The sequence below is a fragment of the Schistocerca piceifrons genome, chromosome 10, assembly GCF_021461385.2.
Source record: "Schistocerca piceifrons isolate TAMUIC-IGC-003096 chromosome 10, iqSchPice1.1, whole genome shotgun sequence".
Classification (NCBI taxonomy): Eukaryota; Metazoa; Arthropoda; class Insecta; order Orthoptera; family Acrididae; genus Schistocerca; species Schistocerca piceifrons.
Window position 1 is genome coordinate 120,475,622 of NC_060147.1, and position 27,996 is coordinate 120,503,617.

Sequence of the window (27,996 nt, forward strand, 5' to 3'; positions counted from 1 at the left end):
AAGGTGACACCCAGATATTTGGGGTAGAAACAATGTTCAAGCTCTTGATCTTCCCAAAACACTGTAAGTTTTCTATAGGCCTCTCGATTGCGTAGGTGGAAAGCACAAACTTGAGTTTTAGCAGGGTTCGGTCTTAAGTTATTGACTCTGTAGTACTCAGATAGGTCCTTGAGAGCAACAGTAAGCTGGTTTTCTACTGTGTCAAAATCTCTGGCTTGTGTGACTAAGGCAAGATCATCTGCATAGATGAAACTCTTTGTAAGAGAAGGTTGAGGCTGGTCATTTGTAAATATGTTGAACAATATGGGGGAAAGGACACTACCCTGAGGCAAGCCATTCCTTTGACTTCTCCATCTACTCTTTCTTCCTTGGAACTCCACATAGAATCGCCGGTTTTCCAAAAGTGTCTGCACAGTTCTGGTGAAATTAATGTCTCTAGTGATGTAGTAGACTTTGTGCAATAATTGTCGATGTTGAATGGTGTCATATGCTGCTGTGAGATCCACGAAGACAGCCCCGGAAATGTATCCTTTTTCATATCCCTCTTCAATATGTTCAGTCAGATTAAGGACTTGTGCTGTACAATTCTTTCCAGGTCGGAAACCTGCTTGTTGAGGTATGAGTTGTTTTTCAACAATGGGAGTGAGTCTATTTAGCAACATTCTTTCATAGATTTTATACAAATGGCAAAGGAGCGAAATCGGTCGGTAGTTCTTGGGATCAGCTGCACCCTTTCCAGGTTTTAGTAAGGGAATAACTTTAGTTTTCCTCCAGATGGCAGGGATCTGTTTCCGCTTCAGACAACCATTATAGAATTGCAGAAGCCATCTTTCCGTGATGGGACCAAAATGTTTAATTTGCTCAATCATTAGGTCGTCTAGACCAGGCGCTTTACCATTTTTGCATTTCTGAATTGCGGTTCTGAGTTCTTGTAAGATGAAGTCATTTGATATATGGTTGTTTTCACGTTCAGGTTCTCTTTTGAGTTTTGTTCTATCTTTAGAACAATTGACCCTTCCATTCTGAACTAGATGATGAGCAATTTGATCTGGTGCAATGTTTGCATGGCCATAATTGTGGACAGGGTCGTTGTTCAGGCGTCGCAGCAACTGCCAGGCTTTCTGACTGCTTTTAGACATATCAAGGTTCTCGAGTAGCTCTATCCATCGTTCTTTTTTGGATTTGGCTAAGGCTGAGGATAAATTTTGGCCAGCAGTTAAGGTTTCAATGCTGTAAGGATTATCATTGAAAAGTTGGATATAGTTATGTAGATGCTTCACGGATTCTTCTGTCAAGCCAGGTATGTAGTTAACTCGACAGCCTCTGGGAGTTGAGAGTCTTGAGCATCTTTTCACGGCTTCTACAAACTCATCATAGTTGGAAACTGAGGGTTCTATGCGTGAAACTTCTGAGTCAAGGAGATCAGCAAACTTCTGCCAGTCTGCTTTCTTGAAATTGTATCGCCTTCGGAATGATGTGATTCTAGGAGTAATGGCTGCAAACACTTGGCAGCCTATGGGGCGGTGTTGAGTATTTGGTATCGGATTTAGAACAGTTTTTCTGCATTGGTGAGCTATGTTCTCGCTAACAAAAATTAAGTCGGGGTTATACCCACGTTTCCAACGCCCACTGTTAAAAGATGGTGGGAGTTTATTATCATGGACAAGATTAAGATGGTTGGTATCAGCCCAAGTCAAAACTGCTTCACCATTACTGTCGTCCTCAGCATAACCCCAAACACTGCTATGACTATTGAAATCTCCAACAATAAAGTGAGCTTGTTGATTGGTGTAGTTGTCTGTAGGTGAAAATTGGAAATCTGCTCCTGGGGGTTTGTAAATTGACGACACAATACAACCATTCAGTTCTACAGACAGTATTTCAATATTGTTGAATTCTGTAAGTGAGGTAGAGAGAACAGCTATATCGTTCCTCACAAAGATAGCACTGCCATATTGTCTATGGGGTCGCTCAACTGCCAGTTTCATCCCAAGGATTTTTGGTCTTCTCATGGTGTCATCTCGATGGGTTTCTTGTATACATAAAATATCACACCTAGGTTCCTTGGCAATATGTTGCAGGAGTTCTTCTTTGGCAACAGACAATCCTTCTATGTTGATTGATACAATCACAAGGTGAGGTCTTGATAAAGACCTTTGGTTTCCATTCATAGTGAAACCTATAATGCAATGCTTTTGGAATGCTGACGTTCAGTTCAGTACTGGAGAATCTAGTCCAGTACCTATGCAGGGGCACCACGTGCAGGAGTCAGCTTCACCCCCAGAGGTGAGTTGAGGAATTCACATGTAAAAATTTTTTTTTTTTTTTTTTTTTTTTTTTTTTTTTTTTTTTTTTTTTTTTTTTTTTTTTTTTTTTTTTTTTGTGGAAAAGTCAAACTGCATGATGGAACTTGTGTTCAGCCAGGTGACTCACAAAATATTTGGTGCACAGCAGTGAAAATTGCAATCATGCTTCTCAGAAATATTGAGCAGCCGCAATTTAAACAATGTTCTAAGGATCCTGCCTAACCACAGCCTTGTTAATAAAAAGTAAATATATATACATTTATTTTTGGCAGCTAATATTCTATGTGAAAGCTTAACTTTTCTTGCAGTTATAGCATGTGTGTATTAACTTAAGCCTAAAGTGCCAAGAAGTTCTATACAAGTGTATAAAACCGTTACAATCAAAAGAACTGAGTTTTACAGCTCTGAGGTCAAGTTTACTGTCACTTTACAAGGGGGAAAATGTAGTAAGACCCGGTATGTAATGTATCTTCACCTGGGGAAAAATATTTTTTCACACAGGAAAAAGTGTATTTTTAACAGAGAAATCTGGGATTTTTTCTTGTCAGCCCATGTATCCTCTTAAAGAGTACATTTCTTTAGTTGGCTGAAAGGCCATTTACATCTTTTTTTTATCTGAATTTATTAGCCACTTGGTCATGGTTGTGCTTCTGTCTTACCTATAAAGATATTCAAATTTATCAACACACTTAAATTTTACGTAATTTGCCTTCCTGAAACTTGTTATGCAGTATGTGTTGCAGGTGGGCAACTATTTCTCTGAGCAAGTGATGTCTAGCGGGTTCAGGATTGTATCCTTGCTGTGATATGCGAACCTCCTTCCCAGCCTGAGCATCACCTGTTGGATGAGGTATTTCTCTGCTGCGACACATGTCAGGTACTGTACACAGAGCACAAGTGGCTGCCAGACACCTGCCTATCCACTGCAATTGTGAGTAAACCCTTCAGTTCATAATCCATGTAATCAGTATGTCATCTGTTACTAGCAAATGGAAATCAACAAAATTTACTGTAAAAAAAACTTTTTGTTGAAAGGGACAACAGAGCACAACTTTAAAGGAGTGGTAATTGTTTAAGTGATAACTATCAACCGGTAAATGTAGCATCTATCTTTGGGAATGATTATATGTATAAAATTACATTATTACTCACATTTTGCACTGTAAAGTTGGTAACTGTTTCATTTAAACAATGTACCTGGTATTTCACAACAGAAGTAATAAAATGTTTTAAGTCACTGATACTCAAGACTTGTAGGTAGGACATGTTCTGAGGCTTCAGGTGGAGGGAGGTGTTGATGGTGAAAATCGTAGAGGGAATGAAGAAATGAGTACAGTAAGCAGATTCAGAAGGATGTTGGCTGTAGTAGTTACTTAGATGAAGAGGCTTGCACAGGATAGAGTAGTATGGAGAGCTGCAGCAAAGCAGTCTTTGGACTGAATACCAGAACAACTCAAAACAAAGTAAACATTTCTGCAGTACTTTCTTTATGGTCACACCTATCAGATATAAATGTCTAGTCTGTCTCTTTATAAACAGCTTATTCTCTTTCCAAATTGAACATTGCCAGATACTGTAAAATACAAGTAATAGATAATAAAGCTACCTGGCCCTGTCACTGATAGTTCATCTGGGTACAGTTAACTACATAATTGTATTTATTAAATAATTTTGCATTTTCATATTTTGAGCCAGATTTCATGCCTAAATTCGTATTTATCGGCAGTTTTATTTTTTCCGGTCCCTAGAAACAGTAAATAGTAATAAGGCTGAGTCAAAAGTCCATACGACTAGGAGCTTCTAACACCTATTCTGTTATGCCAAAAAGTGGGAATAAGAGGAGCGATGCAGATTCAGCACTATGTAAACTGCTGGAGAGCTTAAATTTTTAGCTCCATCAATACATGATGGGCTGGGACACTTCATTGTCTGAGGATTAGGATAAGCTAAAAAAATATAGCAGTAAGAGAAGAGATTTTTCCATTACAATATGTATAATTTTATTTTTCGCACTACTGGTTTTGGACATTGTCCTTCCTCAAGCATGCCTGAAAACATAGCAGTATGGCACAGCAAAAAAAAATCATATAATTAGTTGTAATTAGTCAGACAGTGTTACACAAAGGTAATATTTACCTCTAGTAACAGGTGGTTACATTGTCACTACTTTAAAAATCTTGGGAGGGATGGGAAAGATAGTGGGCAGGACATTTCTCATTTCAGGGCATGACGAGAAGTAGAAGAAACCCTGGTGGAGAATGTAATTCACTTGCTCAAGTCCTGGGTAGTACTGAGTTAAGAGGGGAATGCTCCTCTGTGGCTGGACAGTGGGACTTTCGGAAGTGGTGAGAGACTGGAAAGATAAGACACGGGAGATTTTTGTTCAGGGTTGGAAGGATAATTACAGCCTGTGTAGGCTTTGGTGGGGGTCTACAATTAAAAATTGAATTTTGTGCTCTTTTGAAATAGGCTTTCTGTTAATTTCCACGTAGATTGGTCTCTTGGGTCGAGCTATGTGACTTCGTTTGCCCACTCCTGATACCTGTTGGCTTTAACTTAGGCTTTTATCTGTCTTTGCAGCCTGTTAACCAATTTTTGTTGCTGGTAATCATCTGTAATCCGTGCTTTCTAGTGATAGTGGCTGATTTGGCCATTTGGGGCACAAGTGTGAGATTTATAAGTGCTTGTCCCCAGAGTTTGAGCACTTTTCCCCCCTCAGTGTGGCATTGTTGGGCCAAGTGGCGTCCGACACATTTGCTGCATTTTAGTTGGTTGATCCAATTGTCTGTGGGGTGGTTAAATTCGTGATGGCGAGTTCATTGGGTGGGCTGCACTGCTCTCGGTCTTGATGGTTCCACTGTATGTATGTAGTAATTAAATGTGAAGTGGTGTAGGAGCAGGTAGTTATGGGTGTACAGATTGTGTGAACAAGCGGTTCTTACCCGATGGCTTGTTGTCGCTATGACCATTGACTCTGGTCACTTTGATAACTAAATATCTGTGGAGTTTTACTTCTTCAGATACCTCGGCACGTGTGACATCATCTTCGATGTTTTTGATGACGATAGTTATGATTGCAGACATGGGTTCCATATGTGACCTTGGCAGTTTGAGTCTTCGTGGTAGCAGTAGCCCTATTTGGCTCCCTGGAAAGCTATTTATGAGGAGTCTCGCCAAGGTATTCATTAAGGTGAGCACGGCTGCTTTTTTATAATTGCGTTGCCCTTTTGTTTGGTGATGACATGGGAAGCGTAACATACACATCATTGTGGTCCAGAACCACTCGGAAGTGACCTCAAAATGACGTATACGCAAACGCGCTGCACACTTCTTCGACGGCTAGAGATCCGTGGTCGAATCAAGATGGTGTGGCTTTTGGCATCTTTCTTCTCCATTCTTTGGAAGTTGATAGCTCTGCTAATGGGAGACCACCAACTTCAGGAGTGGCTAATTGCAAATCTTGCACACAGTTGCTGAGTGATCCAAGTACTTTTGGTTATTCTTTCACTGTTGCTGCAGTTGTATGTGAGATTATAATGTGGTTACACAGCTCCCTAGCTACAAACTGCTGCAAAGGAATATTCGGGGTTTGAACGAGATAATCTCTATTTGCTGCCTCGACAGCCTCCTCAGCTGCTTCGACTGCCTCCTCAACAGCTTCGTCACTACTACTGCCTTCATATGAAATTACTGAAGAGCCACTTCTAAAGCCCACCCCATACATTTCATCAAGGCAGATTAATGGACTAGTCTTAAAACTTTCTGGCATTTTATTAAAACCCCACTCTGGGTAAAAAATTAAGATTGCACAGAAATGCTTGCATGGGTATTTATATCTCCGAAAATCTTCACATGTGCAATCTGGTACATCAAAGTTTACAACATAATTACAGTTTTTGGACTTTGCACTCTCCACACAAAATGAACCATCCAATCTCCTACTCACTGATCTTGCAGTTAACTCAACTTTTGCTGATGCATGTCGCTGCATGACATGTTTCACAAACTTGTGTGTTTTTTTTATGCAAAAACTGTGGAACATCTTTGTTATAAGCTTTGATGGCAGAATTCTGCAGACAGTACTTTCTAATTAGGCTTGGAAGAAACTGGTTTATTATAACCTTAGTAACCCCAGTAAAAGTCCTGTCTGAATTGTGTTTAAGGAAAAAATGTTTTACAACCTTGTTCATGGCTTCAACTCCATTTGTAGTGTCAATAGTTGCAAATCTGCCCTTGTCCTCATACATTTTCACCCATCTTTCACATACTGTTAGCCATTGCTGTTGAAAGTATGACCATGCACACTCATTTCTCCGAGAAACCTCATGCGTTCGCAACTCTTCTACGCGATCTCTAAATTCTCTCTCTGTTGGTGATTCTGAAATTTCTTGCCACATATCCAGAAATGTCTTCATGTCATTTGGTACACGTAGATGATTTTTTTTTTCCAACCATCTTCCTCATGCCTGTTTTCGATGGAAAAGACACAAGTAAACTTTTGTCTGAGGGAATGCTTGCTCAATTGCATTTATCTCTGACTCCGAGAAATCAGTAACCCAATAGAGGGGATTCCAATCCTTGTTCCAGTCCTTGAAAATGTCTAGTGCTTCATGAATGGATCTTGCATTTTCAATCTGAAAAAAAAAAAAAAAAAAAAAAAAAAAAAAAAAAGACAACCAAATAGCCCACATTACTCTTCACAGCTATAAAAAATAAAGGAATATCATATGTTGTTGTTGTTTTGTATGTTGCATCTATCAAACAACTACCCCCATACTTCTTCAAAAGATCTCTCTGCCAACTGCTCTGATAGCAAAATAGTAATGGTTTCACTTCTCCATTGGCTCCCGTACAATGTCTATAATAAATCATGTGATTGCTCGAGTCTTTGTGCCACTCATCAACCTGATTCTGCAGTCTAGTCTCGTAAAACGATACTTTATTTGTACCATAAAGGGTCCGATAAATGTGACTGTAAATAGTTTTCTCTGTGGGGTAAAAGGTAGTATTCATTTGACCTAGTATGTGTGTCCCAGTGAAATTGATTTCAACAAATCTGTCTAGAGCCAACTTAATGACTTTGAGAGATGTCATGCCACTGAGTAGTAAGTTTTTGATTTCCTTTACAAGTGAAGGATGTATGTACCCACTTGCTTCAACACTTTCAGTAGCATGTGTGTGTGTGCACTTGCTGGGGAAGCAGTCAAATAATAACGTAGATAGCTCTTAGGCGGGCATGGCAATGCCAAATCTTTCTGTAGACTTGCAAGAACCTGTAAGACAAAAATGTAACAATTATTTAATTAAGAGCATTAAAAACAACAGATTTTAAAGTATACCGTCAACTGATCATGTAAAATTTTCTCCAAGCAGAACCCAAACTGGATACTTACTTTTGCCTTGGTATCCCTGTATTCAGTTGCTGAGTGCATACTGTAATCAGGATACACCCTTATACACTTCATATTTAAAGTTGCTGGGCAGTTGGATTTTCTAGTATCCATGATTCTCAATCTCTTACGAGGAGTCACATGGTCTTCCTAAAGCGGGTAAAGAACTACTATAAAATTTATTAAATAAACTCTCCCTGTAACGAACTTGTTTTATGGAAAGTAAGTATATCTTAACACAGCATGATATTACCAAGTGCTCAGGTACACTAGACTCTTTACTTTTATAGTATTTTGGCCCCAAAACACAGTGCCTCGACCACACACACTTTACTGCAAATGCACAACCAAAAAAGGGGATAGGGACATGTCCCTGCATTTGCTTGAAGAAATGCTTTGTTTTACCTGGAACAGTTAATATATTTCTCACAGACAAAAAAACATTGTTATTGTTAAATAATTCACATATGTTATTGTTAATTAACTAATACATTGTGAGAAAACATTTCATTCATTTGACAGGTATTGTCGAAGTTCTGAACTGATGGAAGCAGATTGTCTATCTACTTTACATAGTACTGGAGCAAAATTTTACAGGATGTCACACCTATTGTATCTAGTAAAGAAATGGAACTGTCTGCCATGTGCAATGAGGATACCATACTGATTTCGGGCAACTGAAGTGCTTTGTGGTTCCAATAAATGTGGAATTAATATTCTTTGTAAACAAAGGAGATGTGAAGAACACTTGCGTAGAAAAATGTAATTACTATAAATGTGGAATTACAAAAAATAAACTTAACTAGGAAGACAATAAAGCTAAACATGCCTGTCAATAGGTTCAATGAGCTGACTACTGTTTTACATATCAACACCACAATTATCGAAAACCATAGAAACCATTTCAACATGAACACAGCAGTATAGATTCGTTAAAATTATTTGTTAGTTGGCATCTGTCACTTGTTGCTAAAGTGTTGGCACACCGGCTGCTGCTGTATTATAGGCAACAAACAGAGCAGGTCACTCAGCAAATGCTGTTCAATTTAATTTTCATGTTAAAAAAAGTAGGTTTAGCTCAGTAGAGGCAGAGCACAGGTTGGGATTATGAAAGGATGGGAGACGTAACTCTGTGCAGTGTGAAGTGGCCATTATGAAATGACATGAATGACATGCCCTGCTGACAACTGGTTTTGGGGTGACCAATGGCATAACTGTTGCAGATGTGACATTTTATAGCCCTGAACTAATTTGATAAACTAACCACAACAAGATGTGCAGTATATCCTAGAAATGGCTGTCAGAATTCTACAGAAGAACTGTTAATTGTACTCTGTTCACAACAATTAATACATTTAATGCCATGTGACCACAGGCAGTTGCAGTAGTCTCACACCTAATGCTGTTCCGTGACCTGGCTTGGCTTGATGGTGAGACCAATATCCGAACACTAACGCAGACATTGATCTTAAGAATGCAAGTGATCAAAGCCGAACGTTACAATTTAATGTCCAAAAACAAGAAGTGCAGCTGCAGACCGTATTTTAATTTGCGAATTGTAACACTTAAAACAGGGATTTAAAAGAAAGTGTGATTCGTTAAAACCAAATTTCAGGAACACTGTTTTTATGGTGTTATCGCCAGGACCAACAAAAGTATTCCTTAAAATCGGGTTTGTTAATACGGGGTTTTACTGTAGCTTCAAAAATTCTTCACCTACCTTCGTCTTTCACATAATACAGTACAATTTGTCTTGCCTCTTTAGTTATACAGACTTGCCCTTTAATGTTTAGAAATATTGTTGTCTCTTGCATTGTCATCTACAGCTTAACAATTCAATCACGAATATCAAGTGTAACATATTTTTACCTCTGCAGTGTCATTCGAAAATATATACAGAACTTCTGTATGTCCTTTTCCCCTCAATCCTGTCTGAGGGTGACACTCCTTTTCACCTCTACTACGGAGTGGGCATATCCAGAATCTGTGCCGGGATTTGTCACTGTGGTACGCTTCCAGTGCTTTGCACAGAATGTGGATGCACCACACTGTTTAATTTTTCTTGTATTTTGCGTGCTAATGCAAGTTCAGTCACAGCTGTTGTAAATGACACACGCGAGGCACGGGCTACAGTATTGTTGTGCACACCATACTGCATATTGTGGTACTCTCACATCAAACCATTCCTGACATTTCCTTTTTGTCCCTCTTTCAAACAATTTGCGTTTGGTTAATCATTTTGGAAGGGGTTTATTTCAATAAATGATGAGGGATCCTAGGCGGGTCCGCCAAATGTCAGGGGTTTTAACAAGAATGCTTTTATTTGTTCACTTTCCCTAATGGATCGGGTTGTTGGCTCTGGCTGAAGGCCTGTTATGAGACCCAACCTGTTAATTAAAACAGATGCTCTACTAATTTTGATTAATATTTAATAACTAAATAGCGATCAGGGAACTGATCACTACTAAACAAACAAGGATAGTATTGAACACATTTATTGAACAGTAATCTTCCTAACATCAAACTGAACATTTATAAGTGATAAAATCAAGCTAGTAATGGCAATTGCCCTTAAATTCCAAAACTAACTCTTAAGGTCGGATAACGCATCTGTACGTGTTATTTTCTACTCTCTCCCCTTGTCAGACGAAATAAAATAGGTCTCACAAACCTACTTTAGTTACCAAATTCCCAATAAGGGCGTGGCTGGAAAACTGGGCTCTGGTAATCACAGGCGTGCGTAATATCAGATTAAATGCCGAAGCTGAGCATCACGTTACCAAATGCAGTGTCGTGGACAGGTCAGCAAGCTGCCGATGGCGTTTGCGTTGTCCAGGAGCCTCAGTTGTAACAAAAATGAATTTATTTTCGCGAACAGGCTTCCTGTTCGTAAACTCCCATTCAAAAGCTAATTCTGCTTTCACACTTGCTCCGACAGGACTCACCAACCCAAAGGCGGAATCCAGTAACGTCTTTAATAAAGTTTGCCACAAGGAAATTTCTCTGCTCCTGTCTGCTTTCTGTGAGACAGTATTCCCAACCGTAATTGGTGGAATCAGCCTGTCTCTAACAGTAAAAGACAGTTCCCCTAACTGAATACTAGTTTCAGTTGCAGCTGGCAGACTTATGCAAAGGCCTGCACAGCACACTGAAAAGAATTTACTCTCCTACAGCAGAGCTGAAAGCATGACGTCTGCTCGCTACAGGAGCTAAGACACTTCTCCCTGATAACAGATCCAAACAGCTGCAAAAATCAGCACCCCCACACTATTTTTCGAGCTGGCCAATCCCGTGACTCTAGACCAGCGCAGTTCGCTCCCACTATTATTTCCTGGCTTCTTCCAGCCAATCAAAACATTCCGCACCTTACTGCGCCTAGAATGTTCTGGAACAAACTGAAGCTCCGTTCAAAATTGAACCCGCCATTCGTGTGTCTCTGTTCGCCCTTGTGTGGGAAAAGGTCATTGCTCTAGCTTAACCGCGTTTCTTAGAAAGCCCCAGAAAACGTTAAGACTCAAGGGAAGGCTCCCTTAGGTGCCAGTTCGCCTCGACATAGTGGCGTCGGCGTAACGCCCAGCGCCAACGAGGCGCCGTTACTTGAAGGCCTGCCTCTGTTGTCCACACAATTGGTGCCTACCTGCTCCGGCTGCGCGTCTCCCCCAGTGGGACGCTTTCGCATGTTGACTCGTAATGGTCGGTTGTAAACTTCCGCACCCCTCTGCCCTGCCTTTGAGCAGTGCCACTTGTCCGCTCCAATCAAACTCTGTGAAAATATCACCTGAACCCGACTTCATGCAACATTCGAATTTCTTAAAGTTAATCCGTTTCTTATGCCATCTGATACTCCCTATATTAATTTCAATAGACTGATTGCCTGATATATAACATAACAGATGTCTAACTTGTCTTTGCAACAATTATTATACAGGGTGATTCAAAAAGAAAACCACAACTTTAAAAATGTGTATTTAATGAAACGAACGTAATATAACCTTCTGTTATACATCATTGCAAAGAGTATTTAAAAGGTTTTTTTTTTTCACTCAAAAACAAGTTCAGAGATGTTCAGTATGGCCCCCTCTAGACACTCGAGCAATATCAACCCGATACTCCAACTCTGTAGCATATCAGGCGTAACAGTTTGGATAGCTGCTGTTATTTCTCGTTTCAGATCATCAATGGTGGCTGGGAGAGGTGGCCGAAACACCATATCCTTAACATACCCCCATAAGAAAAAATCGCAGGGGGTAAGATCAGGGCTTCTTGGAGGCCAGTGAGGAAGTGCTCTGTCACGGGCTGCCTGGCGGCCGATCCATCGCCTCGGCTAGTTGACGTTCAGGTAGTTACGGACAGATAAGTGCCAATGTGATGGCACTCCATCCTGCTGAAATATGAATTGTTGTGCTTCCTGTTCGAGCTGAGGGAACAGCCAATTCTCTAACATCTCCAGATACTGTAGTCCAGTTACAGTAGCACCTTCGAAGAAAAAGGGACCAAAAACTTTATTGGCTGAAATGGCACAGAAAACGTTCACCTTAGGTGAGTCACGTTCATACTGAGTTGTTTCCCGTGGATTCTCAGTGCCCCATATACAGACATTGTGACGGTTGACTTTCCCGTTAATGTGGAAAGTTGCTTCATCACTAAACACGAATCTTTGAAACGAAAGATCCATCTGTTTCCATTTGAGCAAGGATAAAATCACAGAAATCGATTCTTTTAATCTTATCAGCTGCAGACAGTGCTTGAACCAATTTCAGACGATAAGGTTTCATAACTAACCTTTTTCGTAGGACTCTCCATACAGTTGATTGTGGAATTTGCAGCTCTCTGCTAGCTCTGCAAGTCGATTTTCCTGGGCTGCGAACAAATGCTTGCTGGATGCGTGCTACATTTTCATCACTCGTTCTCGGCCGTCCAGAACTTTTCCCTTTGCACAAACACCCATTCTCTGTAAACTGTTTATACCAATGTTTAATACACCACCTATAAGGAGGTTTAACTCCATAGTTCGTTCGAAATGCACGCTGAACAACTGTTGTCGATTCACTTCTGCCGTACTCAATAACACAAAAAGCTTTCTGTTGAGCGGTCGCCATCTTAGTATCAACGGACGCTGACACCTAGTCAACAGTGCCTCAAGCGAACAAATGTACAACTAAATGAAACTTTATAGCTCCATTAATTCACCGACAGATAGTGCTTAGCTCTGCCTTTTATCGTTGCAGAGTTTTAAATTCCTAAAGTTGTGGTATTCTTTTTGCATCACCCTGTATTACAGTAAGGTGCAAAATACTGCTACCTTACAATTTGCATTGCTGTATTTGCAGCAGATTTAATCTTTTCCAGACTGCGTGGACACATTAAAAAGCACTGCAACTGCATATTCCAAGTCGCTGCTACGAGCCATGTTGGCAAACGAACCTGTCTGGAAGATGAAGTTTAAGTGCCTTTCAGTGGGGCCCCCCAGGGTTGGATCTAAGAGTTTTATGAAGGGGGGCGAGCTTAAATTTGCCACCCCTTCTTCACCCCCACTCATAAAAATTAAAAATTTTTGAGAGTAATTTGGGTAATTTATTTTGAAATAGATGTCAGTATCTGGCAACATTAACTTATTTTATTAAATGAATTAAGGTCAAAGAAAACAAAAACATAAACAATTTTAAAATTTACAATAATATACCATAAATCTCGTACAATAATCAGTTTAAAACTTTGCTGGCTTGAAGGATGTGGTTATGAAAACATGCAAAAGAACAAGAAAGACATAATTGTTAAACTGTGGAGGGCAGTTAATTTAGGAAAAACGAGAATTCATAGTGTTTTTGAAGGGAAGGAGTCTGTATTACATTACGTTGAAAAACAGTGGGATCCAGGGCATTATAGATGGGTAAAAGCTTTTAAGTACACAGACATGTTTGCCAGTATAAGCACAACAAATGGTGCTGAAGAAATGAACAGGTTGGTGAAATATTCACACCTTCAGCAAAGTACAAATTCAACATTAACAAGTTTTATTACAGTTTCAGTCCATAGTTACCTCCCAGGTCTTATCAAAAAGTATTTTAAATTAAATTCTGTTGATTTTAGTGCAGTATCAGTAATGATGGTAACTACGGGATTGTTTCATGTAAAATGTGCAGGAACTGAAGTCTTATTGTATGGTAAACTTTGAAAAACCTGATCTTGTCCAGATTATTGAAAGTTCAACTATCTATGCAAGAACTTCTGTGCCATTTTCCATTTCTCAGAATGGGGATTTCACAAATTGGCACATAAAGCAGTTAGAGTACAAAATCTAGCACTCCAACACATGGCTTCCAGGATACCAGCAGAAATCACAAAAGAAGCAGCACATTCCTGAAAGAACAAGAGGGGTATATGATCTGGTCTGCTTCTCAATAAGTTAAAAAAAGTTTCATTTCTGTTGATAATGATAACATTTATGTTTCCAGTTGCTTTAGCACTTCCTCTATTGATTAAAGCCCTGTGGATTCTTCATTAACTCCATACCTGTAACACAATAGAGATTTCAATTAGATTAGTTAAAAACGGTTACTTAAGCAGCATACAAACAATAAAACAGCAAAAATGGAAGCACTGAGGTAGAGATGTGTGTGAATACTTTTAAACGTCAGCTACAGCGAACATGTTAAGATATAGGCAATCTTTAAAGCCACAATTTTACTCACTCAAGCTGCCAGATAACAATAGGCTGGAAGTATTTGCAAATAACATCAACAGTAACTACTTATACACAAAATTGAAGTAAATATTTTTAAAGCTGCATTTACTTTGTTACACCTAGTCAATATGCAGCGTCAGTATCTATGTGCAATTTGCTTGCAATTCTTTTGCAAGTGACAGACAATTCAAACGATTTTTCACATACTGTGTGTGTAATTGAATTTACTCACGTTATCACATAGCTCCATATTGGTGTGTTCTGAAGTAGCAGCATCACAGAACATTCAGACACTTTGCACTCCAGTTAGTGGTTCTTTGTACCTAATGAACAGCTCTGCACAGATTACAGTAAGTGGAATGCACTTCGAATACTTACACCTACTGCTAGCAATGAAAGTTGTAAAAAATGAACATCACCAGTAAAATCTGAATACTAGGAAAAAAATGTACCCTCTACAGTTTAATCTTTTAACATAAGGCTCATGCCAAATCCACATTATACATAATGCCAAAAGATTTATTATGTATAAAGCAAAGCCAACAGCCTTGGCCGAGTGGATACACCGGTTCCCCTCATATCACTGAAGTTAAGCACCACTGGGTGTGGACAGCACTTGGATGGGCGACCATTCGGTGCCTCACATTCTGTTTACTTTTCAGAGTGCACAAGCATATTTCTGTCACTTTGAAGTTGATGCTATTGCTAATGGAAGGCCATTGTCTGTAGGGTTTGATGACTCTACGTCATGTTGCAAGGTTGTGAGGTATTCAATCATTTTATTAGCTGTTTCATTACTGCAATTGTATGTCAGATTTATTAAATTCATACACACTTCTCTTGCCCGTTGATGCACTGCTGAATTACCATCTGATGTTTCAGGAATGTGCTGTTCATTTGTTCCATGACTTCGGCTGGTATCCTGCAAGTCATTTGTTTCAGTGCTGGTTTCTGTACTGCAACTGCTTTGCGTGCCAAACCCATGTGTTTCATCCAAGCAAATCAATGGACTAGTCCTATAACCGAAATTCAATTTGTGAAATGGAAAATGGCACAGAAGTGCTTGCAAGGATACTTGAACTTTTGAAAATCTGGACAAGAGCAATCAGGTTTTTCAAAGTTGACCGTGTAATGAGAGCCTTTGTTTCCTGCACATTTTACATGAAACGATCTCGTAGTTACCATTGTTACCGATTCTGCACTAAAATCAACTTCCACTGATTCATATTGCTTCATTACATGCCCTGTGAAGTCGGGCGTCTTCCTATGCAGGAATACAGGGATCATCTTATTGTATGACTTAATGGCAGAATTTAATTTACAATACTTTTCAATGAGGCTAGAGAGGTAACTATGGACTAAAACTGTAATAACACCTGTTAATGTTTTATCTATACTTTGATGAAGGTGTGAATATTTCACCAACCTATTCATTGCTTCAGCACCATTTGTTGTGTTTATATTGGCAAACATGCCTTTGTGCTCAAAAGCTTTCACCCATTTACGATGCGCCGCAACCCATTGTTTCTCAAAATATTTTAATGCGGACTCCTTCCCTTCAAAAACATGATGATTTTTCATTTTTTCTAAATTATCTTTGTACTGTTGCGAGGAGGACGATGCTGCAACTCTTCTCCACTGATTAACTATTGTCTCTGTCTTCTTGTTCTTTCACATGTTTACGTAACCACCTGTTCCAAGCTTGTTCCCTGTGAAATGAACATTGATACACTTTAGAGCAGGAAAATATTGCCTGAATAGCATTTCTCAGATTCAGATAAATCAGTTACCCAGTATGCAGGACTCACATCCACGTTCCACTCCTTGAAAATATTTAATGCTTCACAAATGGATTGTGTGTCTTCTAACTGAACATAAAAAAACCTACAACTAAATAGCACACATTTGCTTTCACTGTTATGAAAAACAGTGGAATGTCATACTTGGTGGTTTTGTATGTCACATCAAGCAAGCATACTGTCCCATACTTTCTTAATAATTCCACTTGCCACGCAGTCTGGTAGCAAAATAGTTGCTGTACCTCTCCATCTACTTCTGCACAAGGTCTAAAATAGATATTGCCACCTGACAACTCTTTCTTCCACTCACTAACTTTCATCTGCAGAGCATCCTGATCAATTGTTGTCTTTTTCACGTTCAATATAGCATTATACATATGATTATAAATCGTTTTATGTGAGTGATAAAACATTACATTGTCACGATCTGGCATGGTGGTTGCACTGAAATTTGTCTTGACAAAATTGTCAAGATGTAATTTCATTACCGGTACCAATCTTGTTCCTTCTTTAACATTTCCTATTTCATTTGCTAGCATAGGGTGTATTTCTGCAGTAACTTTCAGACGTTCTGTACTCTGTGTGTGTGTGTGTGTGTGTGTGTGTGTGTGTGTGTGTGTGTGTGTGTGTGTGTGTGTGTGTGTGTGTCTGTGTGTGTGTGTGTGTCTGTGTGTGTCTGTCTCTGTGTCTGTGTGTCTGTCTCTGTGTCTGTGTGTCTGTCTCTGTGTCTGTGTGTCTGTGTGTGTGTGTGTGTGTCTGTCTGTCTGTCTGTCTGTCTGTGTGTGTGTGTGTGTGTGTGTGTGTGTGTGTGTGTGTGTGTGTGTGTGTGTGTCTACTGGTGAAGCAACCACATGAAATCTAATAAGAAAGCTTGTGGGCTGATTTGGGGACACCAAAGCCTCTCTCAGGCTTTCCAAAACCTGTAACACAATAGACTTAATTATAGTAGATAAGTACTAATGGTCTCAAACTGAATGTAGACAACCACTGATTAAAAAATATATTAAAGTATGTTAAAGTTTAAACTCACCTTTTTCTTAATATTAGGATGAGCCCCTCTGACTCAGTTGAATATCCAGGGTATACCCGGATACGTTTAACAGAGAATGTAGCTGGGCAACCACTTTTCTTTGTGTCTAAGTGTCTCTTCCTGGGGTTCATGTGGTCAGCCTTGAAGTAAAAACAAAAATTAATTAAAAAACATTTTATTGATTCTGGTCAATGTGGTTTAAATGTTTTTTCCTCCTTACTGTGCTTTCAAAACTAAATGTTCCAGTGTAAACAAACGAAAAAACCATCTACACAGTTAGAAATGACTGGTCTAGGACTTGGCTACAAACTGTGTGAATAAAACTACACAGAAAGAATTTTAAGTTAATTGGCAAATATGTAATTGACTCCAGCATAACAACTAAGGATGAATCTACACTTGCCTCCGTGATGAAACCAATAAAAACAGCAACTCAAAGGTACAAAAAGCCTACTCAAACAGACTGCTGCTAATCACGGAAGGTATTAAAACAGGTTTAGCATAGAATATTCATGCAGGATACGTGGTCAGATAGTTTGCTTGCAATGCATTGCTTCCACAATACAGTTACCATGAACCCAAATCCAACTCCAAAACCAGATATTACAAATTTTACTATACTTTTATTGCGTCTAAAATGAAGTCCACAGTGCCAAACACCAACACAGACATTGTTATGTCAGTTGTCAAAACCTTTACTTATCCTATCTAAAACGAACTCCACAGTACAACAATCCAAAACTCAATCACATAACTAATATCAAAAAGTTAACAGAATCAATGATGCTAAAGCAATACCTGCAGTACCTACCACCCGCAATCCAATATTACCAAACACTAACAAGAAAATCCAAGAAATTCTTAAAATCCTGCATAATCACCAATTTTAATATATGCGAGGGTGGATCAAAAAGTAAGTTGCACTTCCACATTATGGCCATTTATTAAACCACATATACAAATGCTACACGGCTATGACACACTCAACTACACCATCAAATGACTAATAAAATATGTAAACAAATCTGAAACAAACATCCAACAAGTGTGCACCATCAAATACTGTAACATGCCAGCTACAAACATAATCCAGCTCATAAGCTCTGCACCACCATGACATTGACAGTTACACCATTAATCAATGCACTTGGGTCTAATCCCAGCTTTTGGTTGACCTCACTTAGTTAACCACACAGGCCAGCATCTGCTGTGGACTAAGAGAACATCTCAAAGTGAAGCTCTACCCACATCAACCACAAAAGTACATTAGCTTGGACCTCAAATTATCAGATTCATAAGCGTATTTCAGTAACATATTCAACATAATGCAAAATAAGGCAAAGCCAGACTAAATAAACCCACTACTTTTCCACTGTGGAGGAAATCCACAGGCTTAAAGAAGCCAGGACCATATTTACTAAAGGGGTGTCTAGACAGAACATATGATTCCTTATATTTAGCCAGCAGGCCTAAACATTAACTTGAGACTAGATTTAACCAGCTACAACTTAACAGGAAAAAACAATGCCATAATGTGAGTCAGCATAGTATCAAATAAAGAAAACGGTAATAAATTTTTGTAACAGATGTTAGCTAAAACAAGACCTATATATTACAGTAATTTTGAAGAATCCATGCACTGGGCTACATATTGATACCCTTGCCAAGGTCACACTTTATCATCAGTGTTTTCAATTTTTAAAAGATCACATCCTACTTCTCCCATGAAAAATTTTTGTTCCCTCTCCTTAAAAATTAAAAAAACAATCTGCGACATTGGCTGAATTATTGATATGTAGCCCCACACATGAATTCTTCAAAATTACCTATATTAATGAAGTAATTACACAGCTGAGTAGCCTACTATTTCAATTTATATGCAAATTACAAAAGTATTTGTTGTTAATTACCAGTGTTTAATATTGTTAATTCACCTGTTTTGAAATACTGTACATTTAATTAACTCTTTGATGCACAGATTTTATGTTTAATTAATTTTTTAATAAAACATGCATTTTCTATGTCTGGTGGGGTTGCTAATAAAGGAAAACATGAATTAAAATTTTTTATTGTATTGATTTTGGTTTTAGATGGTGGTATATATAATATACCACCATGCCACTTAGGGCCGTACCTAAAGTTTTTGAGATATCTTGGTTTGTGCTTGTAACTCACCTTTAAATTCTACTCTAAGCAGTAATAATTAGTATAATTAATGTAAAATAATTTTATTTCTGGCAATTGGTCATTTACAATACAAAATCAAATTACAAACCTTACAAATAAAATATGTTTCTTATTCCTTTTTGTGAAAATCTTGAAAGCACCTTTTTGTTTTGCTAAGGCACAAAGGCACTTTGCATTCAGCGCACATCCAGAAAGTGCGCACTTGCTTCTTTTTTGTACTGCATTTCGCACAACGTCTGGCGGTAGTACGCTCTGGCTGGTGGGATGAATTGTCGAGACGCTGGCGTGAGGAAACATATGGCTTGTTTTTCTTTACGTGGACTTGACTCTCATGAAGTCTAGATGGCCTCAATGGTGTTTTCTGGGTTACTAAGCTTTGCAGGATACTCATCCTGAAGACTTTGGCAGTCATTTTTTCTCTATCGCCTAGTTCCTTCCAAATTATATAGCTGTTGACGATACTGACATCAAGCAGGTGAAAGAATATTCGGTGCCACCACTTTTTACTTCTCCGGCTTATTTCATATGATTTTTTCAGTTGGTCGAACTTGTCGACATTGTTCATGTGTGCATTGTAATCCATCACTGCTTGAGGACAAGGTAGCTCTATGCGTGAACCATCTCTTTCACGGCGAGTCACTGTAGTAACTTCAGGACTGTGAAAATTTGAAAGGAGATGAACAGCTCTCTTATCTTTCCACTTCAAGTAGAGGATGCCACAGTTGCTGACCCTCCAGTCAAATTCACCTCTGCTTAATTCTTTGTCTGTTTTTAATTTGGGTAAATGTTTCCTTGTTGGTTGAACTGTCCCACAGGCATATATGTTTCTCTGCTGTAAACCAGCCAACAAGTTATAGCTATTGAAATAGTTGTCGAAATAAAGATAATGGCCTTTATTTACGAGTTCAGAGGACAAACTCAGCACTACATGCTCCCCAAGGCCTGTTTGCACTGTGTCACCTACTTTTCCGGTGTAAATATCAAATTTCAAGTTGTAAGAGGTCTTGTCACACAGCATCCACACTTTGTAACCACGCTTTATGGGTTTATCTCTCATGTATTGTTTCATACTGTTGCGGCCTTTGAATTTGATCATTGACTCATCAATTGCTAGGTGTTTGCTGGGTTGGTAACACTTGGAAAAAGATTCAGATAGTATCTTGATCACTGGTCGCAGCTTGTACAGTTTGTCATAACCTGGGTGTCCTTTTTCTGGATGCAATGTGTTATCATTCAGATGAATGTTCCTCAGTAACCATCCAAACCGATTTACTGCCATCAGAGATGCAATATAACGATCATGAAGTTCTGGGGCACTAGACCAGTAGTCTCTGTATGCTGGCATACGCTTTATACCCATCAAAATGTTGATTCCCAGGAAAGTTCGTATTTCATTGTCAGTTGTTGGAGTGAAAGACTTGCCAGATTGCGTCGCATATAAATTTGTTTGGAAAACGATTAGCTGAACTAGCTCTTTTGGAAATATTTTTTCGAATATATCGATAGGTTCTGGATCATCAATGTCCCTAATAAAAGCACTTGGTCCTGATTCACTGTCGAACTGCATTCCTGAGGTAGCATTGAATTGTTGTCCCCAAGTTGGCGCTGTGTCAGCAGCGCGTTTTGGCGGAGTGGACTCACTTTCTTCCTCGCTCTCTGAAACTTCGCCTTCAGACGACACAATAGCCTCCGCAACAATGCTTGCTTCATAATCAGATTCGTCATCTGTGGTGTCAACAGTGGAATCCTCGTCTGATGGAATTTCACACAATAATCGTTCGATTTCTTCATCTCGTAAGCCTCTTCTTGACATTTTCATTTTCAAACAACAGCCTGAATCCAAGTAAAGAATACGTAAGCAAAACAAAATGGAGAAAGAGCTAAAATAAGTCACAACACAATTAAAAACTAAACTTTGTAGCGGAGGATTTCGAATTTTATACTAGGAAACGAAATGCAATAGAATACTGCTACATGCACGGTGGTACAAATAATATACCACCAAAATAAATTGTATATAAATAACGGAAGATTGTGCATATGAATGTATACATGGGTTCATACCGTAGCTGTGACGTCCAAGATATGGAAAAAACACAGGCGCAACAAGAAATTCGTTATAAACCACTATTCACACGCAAAAACCATGCACAACTCAGCACGCAGCTTTCACAGTTGTAATCTATGCAATTCTTGGCGGGAACTGATTCCTTATAGGCAGTGAGTGCCATCTGTCTGATAAGTAGAGAACTAGGTGAGCATATTAGAGTGGTGGTCGTGCAGTTAAACCACTGTGCAAAGAGCCAAGAAAATTTTCAAAAGGTGGTATACTATGTATACCACCGTGCTCCAAAGAGTTAAGCACAGTATATTGATAGTGATAAGAGCAAGTCAAAAATATCACTGTATTGTGGTGACATCGTAAGAATATTTGTTTGTTTTGTAGTACACTTTGATTTCATCCATTATATAAAAAAAAGATTATTTTATAACAGACAATATTTAATAATAGGACTACCCACAAAAATCAGCTTCCAGCATAATTGCAATCTTAATTCTTGCAACCTAATAATGCAAGATAATAAATGCTTCTGGTATGCATACTTTTCTTAGTTTGTACTACGAGGGTTGTTTAAGTAAGGGCCGTTTTTATTTTTTAAAAAAGATACAAATACTTCTGTAAAAAAACTTTTATTTTCTGATTCTACACACTTTTACCTATTTTTCTACATAGTTGCCTTGTTTATTTAAGCACTTGTCATACCGTTCAACTAAGTTTTTAATTCTCTCTTCAAAGAATTCGGCCGCCTGCTCAGACAGCCAAGAGTTCACGGCCGCTTTCACTTCGTCTTCATTGAACCGCTGCCCGCCAAGATGGTGTTTCAGGTACCGGAAAAGGTGAAAATCGCTAGGAGCAAGGTCGGGGCTGTATGGTGCATGGCCCAAAACTTGCCAACCAAGAGAATCAATCAAGTCCCGAGTTTTTTGAGAGGCGTGAGGCCTAGTGTTATCGTGCAGGAGCAAAACTCCTTTTGTCAGCATGCCGCGCCTTTTGTTTTGAATTGCTCTGCGGAGCTTCTTTAGAGTTGCACAGTAGGCATCTGAGTTGATAGTCATTCTTCGTGGCATAAAGTCCACTATCAAAACACCGCGCCGGTCCCAGAACACAGTTGCCATAATCTTGCGCTTTGACAGCGTCTGTTTGGCTTTGACCTTGACAGGTGAGGTTGTGTGTCGCCATTCCATAGATTGTCGCTTGCTTTCAGGAGTGATATGGGATACCCATGTTTCATCTCCAGTGACAATTTGAATCAACATGTCATCCCCTTCTTCCTCGTAACGAATCAAAAAGTCCAATGAAGTGGCAAATCTCTTCCCTTTCTGGTCCTCTGTGAGGAGTCTGGGTACCCACCGAGAACACAGTTTCTTAAAGTTTAGGTTTTCAGACACAATTTTGTACAAAACCGATCTTGAAACTTGTGGAAATTCCAAAGAAAGAGTGGAAATTGTGGATATTCTGTCCTCACAAATCTTTGTTTCGACTGCAGCCACCAAATTATCAGTGATCACAGAGGGCCGGCCTGAGCGTTCTTCGTCATGGACGTTTTGACGGCCATTTTTAAACTCTCTAACCCATTGACGCGCTTCACCTTCACTCATTGCATTCAAGCCATAAACTTCTGTTAACTGACGATGAATTTTGCAGCTGATAGGCTTCTCGCAGTCAAATAAGTATCACTGGCCGTATCTCACACACGGTGGGCGATTCAATAATCTTAAACATTATAGTAGCACAGCGATGCGTACACGTCAGCTACAGAGCTGCAACTTGCATCAGTGTGAACGGGAAGGATGCCGACAAGTGGCGCCGTGGCTTGTTGCGGTGTCCGTGCGAACTACGGGACTATACGCGCGAACGGCCTTACTTAAAAAACAACCCTCGTATAAGCTATCGGTTAACAGGGTCTACTACTAGGCTGATGAAACATAGCATGATGTTACAAACCAGGTGATCTGGAACAGGAACCCCTTTCTTTTCTTTGTAGTACTTCGGGCCAAGAATACATTCCCGGTGACTTCCATCTTCCACTGAGAAAGGATATCTGAAAAATCGGATATCCACGCTCCCACTCTTAAGTCTGAAGAAAAATTTTGGACAACCTGCGAAATCGGAAATAAATAAGTGGTTGGAAAATTGGACAAAACTATGAATATTTATTTCATTATGGGTAACTAATTAGATTATCTTCTTAAACAAGAAAACATTAAGTACTCAATTTGCATGTTTTCATGACCACATGGTACGATATGAGAACAAACTATTTTAACCATATTTCTAAATTGTAACACAGTTCATCAAAACTAAAATAAAATGAGACGCTTATTCACTTACTCCTTGACGCATCTGAAGATTTTGGCTGTTGAGTGCTTATTCTCACAGAGTACGAATAACCGACGCACTTCAGCTGGGTCAGAAGTACATTAAATTCTGCTTGAGATTCACAATAACCACGCAATTGCCCGTCGTCATCGATGCTGAACTCTTTCAGCTTTTCTCTCATGACTCTCGAATGCTGAACACGTAATTAGAGACGAGCAAACGAAAAACAACGCACAGGACACAAACACAGTACAATACACGATTGGAACGCAAAACACATTTAAATGAATAGCGCAGAGCACAGCGCTACTGTCACAACCTCTCGAAAGTTCACAAAAGTCGAATAGTCGATATACGGTTTCTATCGTTTTCGCTTTAGCATGTATGCGTCATAATGTCACATCGTATCCAAGTCCAGTGAACATAGCATCCTCCATTTTCCCGCCAAAAGCCGCCATCTTGGATCACGTCATGTGCTGTTGCCAAGTCTACATGCCGCCATCTTGAATGACGTCATCGCTGCCATCTTGAGTAAATTTGGCAACAGTGCAGTGGCCTCACACTCTTAGTCCCACTACTACTGGTTCTTTATACAATTTTAGTTTATATTGTTACTATTGAACCTGTGGCCATCTACTCGCATTAACTTAGGGAATTATACTCTACTTTGCATACTGGCTGCTAATATACCAGGCCCATAAGAAATGGTGTCTATATTGTGACCCTTATTTGATTAACTTAGTAAACAAATTAATTATTTTAGAAATGTCCCCAACATAAACTGGTGAGTTTCTCTAAGATAACACGTTATGTGGTGGTTGAACTCAAAGCTGTCACTCTAGCAGCTGGTAGCCTGTCTAAATTCAAATTGCAGATTATTTCTGTCTTTCATTAAATTTAGAAGATCGAACTGAAAAGGCTTGCCAGGTTTAATTGAACTGAATAAGATATATCCTATCCATTTCATTTATCATGTGTCTGGGGAAATATTTCTTAATTGAAATGCAGACTCTCATTAATACATTTATTTTCTACTCTGATGAAAATATTTTAGAACACGACACATTAGAATTTCTCTTCAGTTACAAAAATTGTTTGAATGAGCATTAAACCTCTCATGGGTAGAACAATTACAAAAGGAAAACCCTACATGAATAATTTCATCATGGTCTCATAACACACACAATACATAAGTGGGGCCACACAGTCTTTAGCGAGATAATACTCATTCATTCCTTAAGACTCACGTATCATCATGCATGAATTACACAATACCACAGTTCAGGGGTTTGACCACAATCATTGTACCACATTTGCAAGACACTGTACCGCTCAAATTACTATACTGTCGCTATCAGCAGGCAAAATGACTCTTAATTAAATGTTGGAGCTATCAAAGCACATACACAATTACGTTATATGAGAGTGTTAACTCAATGTCTTTTGGTGGCCATGAGCATTCTTTGCCATATTAATTTTGTTACTTTAATTTAACACAATTTGTTAGCTCACAGCTGGTGTAATGCTGCATGAAAAACACTACTAGAAATTTAATGTAAGCCACTGTTGAAGGTAGAAAACCTCAACCAAAGAAAAGGTTCTCGGAAAAATGTTACAAATTTTTTTTGTAGATTTTACAATAATTTACACGCCACTGTCTGTTTTGATTGAAAGCAGTTAACTTCAGTTTTAGCATTGCAAGGGGGTATCTATTCTATGTATGCCACTGGCCATGTGGTCGAACATCTACTACAGTAAAAATGCTAAAAACACACACCCTTTTCAATCCTAATTCATATGAAGGCATGCAAAATCGCGTTTAAAATGTAGGAGTAAGAAATCGTGAAAGCAGAAACGCAATTATCGGGCAGATGCATGGTACTGGTTATGCGCTGGATTCACTTTCCAACACTTACTTTCAGTAAGAAAGAATTAGAATTCATTCTGGTTTAATCAACGAATGCTGTTAGATGAGCTGATTGATTTGCTTTGAATGCTGAAAATTTCACTGTAGCAACGACTATTAGGCTGTAAAGCAAGTGCTACGCTGAGGGCGCAAACACATTGTCGATCATATGAGATCAAAGAAACTACCTCAAATTCATATTACATTTAAGGGGCTCCGGAACGCCCTATACTTGCAATGTTAAAATAACGCTTATAAATTACATCTTTCCTCACAAAGTATTTGAGGTAGGAAGTTGAACTTTTTACAGATTATTTATTGGAATATGGGCTACAACTTAACACAGGGATTTTACAAAATTTTAGTTCAGTTATTAAAGATGATTTTTTTTTTCAATTGTAATGAAAATTCACATTTTTTGCAATTTTTTATTTATATATTCAAAAATATACAGTTTTTGGAAAAAGGCTGTGTTAAATTATGCAGAAGGTACTGTGTAACATTTACTGAAAGTTTGAAACAAATACGTTTGGAAGATCCTTAGAAAACATGTAATTAGTATGAGAAAATAAATCCTCCTCCTGTTTACTCTTGCTTGTATTTCTAGACTCTTTACAGCCCTGTCTGCAGCCCGAAGGCGTTCCTTGTCTAAAGCAAGCATCGCTCGTACTATGTTAGAACCTATCTTCATTCCCATATTTCTAAATACCTTGCACCTTACAATGTTGCCATCATTGAAAGTCGCAACAGCATCATACACACCAAAGTGAAGTGTTTCTATTCCAACAAATACAATCTTGGGGATTCTCGACCATATAACACTATTTACACTTTCATTGGGGTTTTGGGTTTTTCCGTGAATACACTTTTTCAACAGTTCAGGTGCTGCTAAGTCTCTAAAAATAGGTTTTATCACCTCCATTATTGCATGAGGCAGACTATGCTTATGAGTGTACACTTCACCAGTTAGCAATCCTTTGTTATATTTACACCAACTGTCTTCTTCTTTGGGACACAAGCTATGTTGGGGATTTTCATCGGTTGAAGCAGTATGAAAAAAAAGAGCCCAAACAGCCTTCTTCATTTTGTCGACACTTTGTGTATTTTGCCTAATAGCCATTCCATAATAGTTCTGTATTTTGTCAATTACACTGTCAGTTAACCTTCCCTTCCCATCCAACCCTTTACCATCACTGAGTTTTTGTTTTTTGTACGAAGCTTTGAGTCGCCGAAGTCTTGTTCCCATTCGCTTCTGTACGTGTCCAATACACTCAAATTTCTGCACTACAACATCACCACCATAGGGCTTCAGTCCTTGAACATGTTTGAAACTTTTAGAATCACCATCACCAAGGTAATTAACATATCGCACTTCATCACACGCCTCAGAACGCTGGAATATACTGGCAACACCAGCCACTTCCATTCCTCCACTACTGCCACTATAGTTAGCTTTGCAATTATTTTCATGTGTACCTTTATATTTTTGTGGACATCTACAATACTTTGATATTACTACTACAGCTAAAACTTTCCCTATATACATACTGGTGGCAGATACTACACCATGAAGAGATGTGTGTCCCCTTTTATGCCAGGTACCATCGAACGCTGCAGTCAAATCTCTGTTACCATTATTTTCCATTACTGCCTCTTCCACAGCGTTCTTCATCGATTCTATACAGACATCTTCTACTGTAGACCCTATTAATTTATTATAGGTCGTAAACTTGGTTGGGGGATTTGGAAGATTCGTGGTGCCACAGAAAATTGCACCTGCAGTAGCACCCTTACCAACTGAACGCAAGGAATAAACAAATCTAATGTTGTGTTCGTAGATTTTGCTACCATTTTCTTCAGTTGCAGTTACTGCAACACTGTTCCAAAAGGTGGTCATGTATGAACACTTATCACATTTCAGTTGTATTTCATTAGCAAGTCCTACGTGCTTTATTATGGAGAGTTCCAGACCAACTTCACTACAATGAATACATCTTACACAGTTTGAAAAAATTCCTTTGAGAATCGACATATCAAATATTTCATTCACATCCGATTCGCCCATAAAACATTCATAGTTTCCACTCATTGAACCAAGCTTCTTCTGTGAAGTATTTTCTTTCCCACTTTTGACTGCTATGGGCAGGTGTACTTGAGAGGTTTGGTTCACTCACTTGGTTATCGTCTTTATTGTTTACAGTAATAACACATAACTTTGGCTTTCCAACATTTCCCCTTTTCTTAAAAGCCTTCAGAGGATTTCTAATAACTTTACTTTTACTCATTATTATACTTCAACAAAACAGAGACTA

The 27,996-nt window shown here is 38.8% G+C and overlaps 1 long non-coding RNA gene across 2 annotated transcripts in view; it reads left to right on the forward strand.

The window, feature by feature from the left end:
* LOC124718946 overlaps positions 1-23,708 on the forward strand; it is a 31,795-nt gene extending 8,087 nt beyond the window's left edge. The window contains exons 2-3 of one of the 2 annotated variants that reach the window (XR_007005950.1): positions 3,050-3,237; positions 23,444-23,708. This is a non-coding gene — a long non-coding RNA (uncharacterized LOC124718946). Of the gene's footprint in view, positions 1-3,049; positions 3,238-8,218; positions 10,088-23,443 lie in introns of those variants that run through there. The other variant, XR_007005949.1, reaches the window with a different exon arrangement.
* The last annotated feature ends 4,288 nt before the right edge of the window (positions 23,709-27,996 follow it).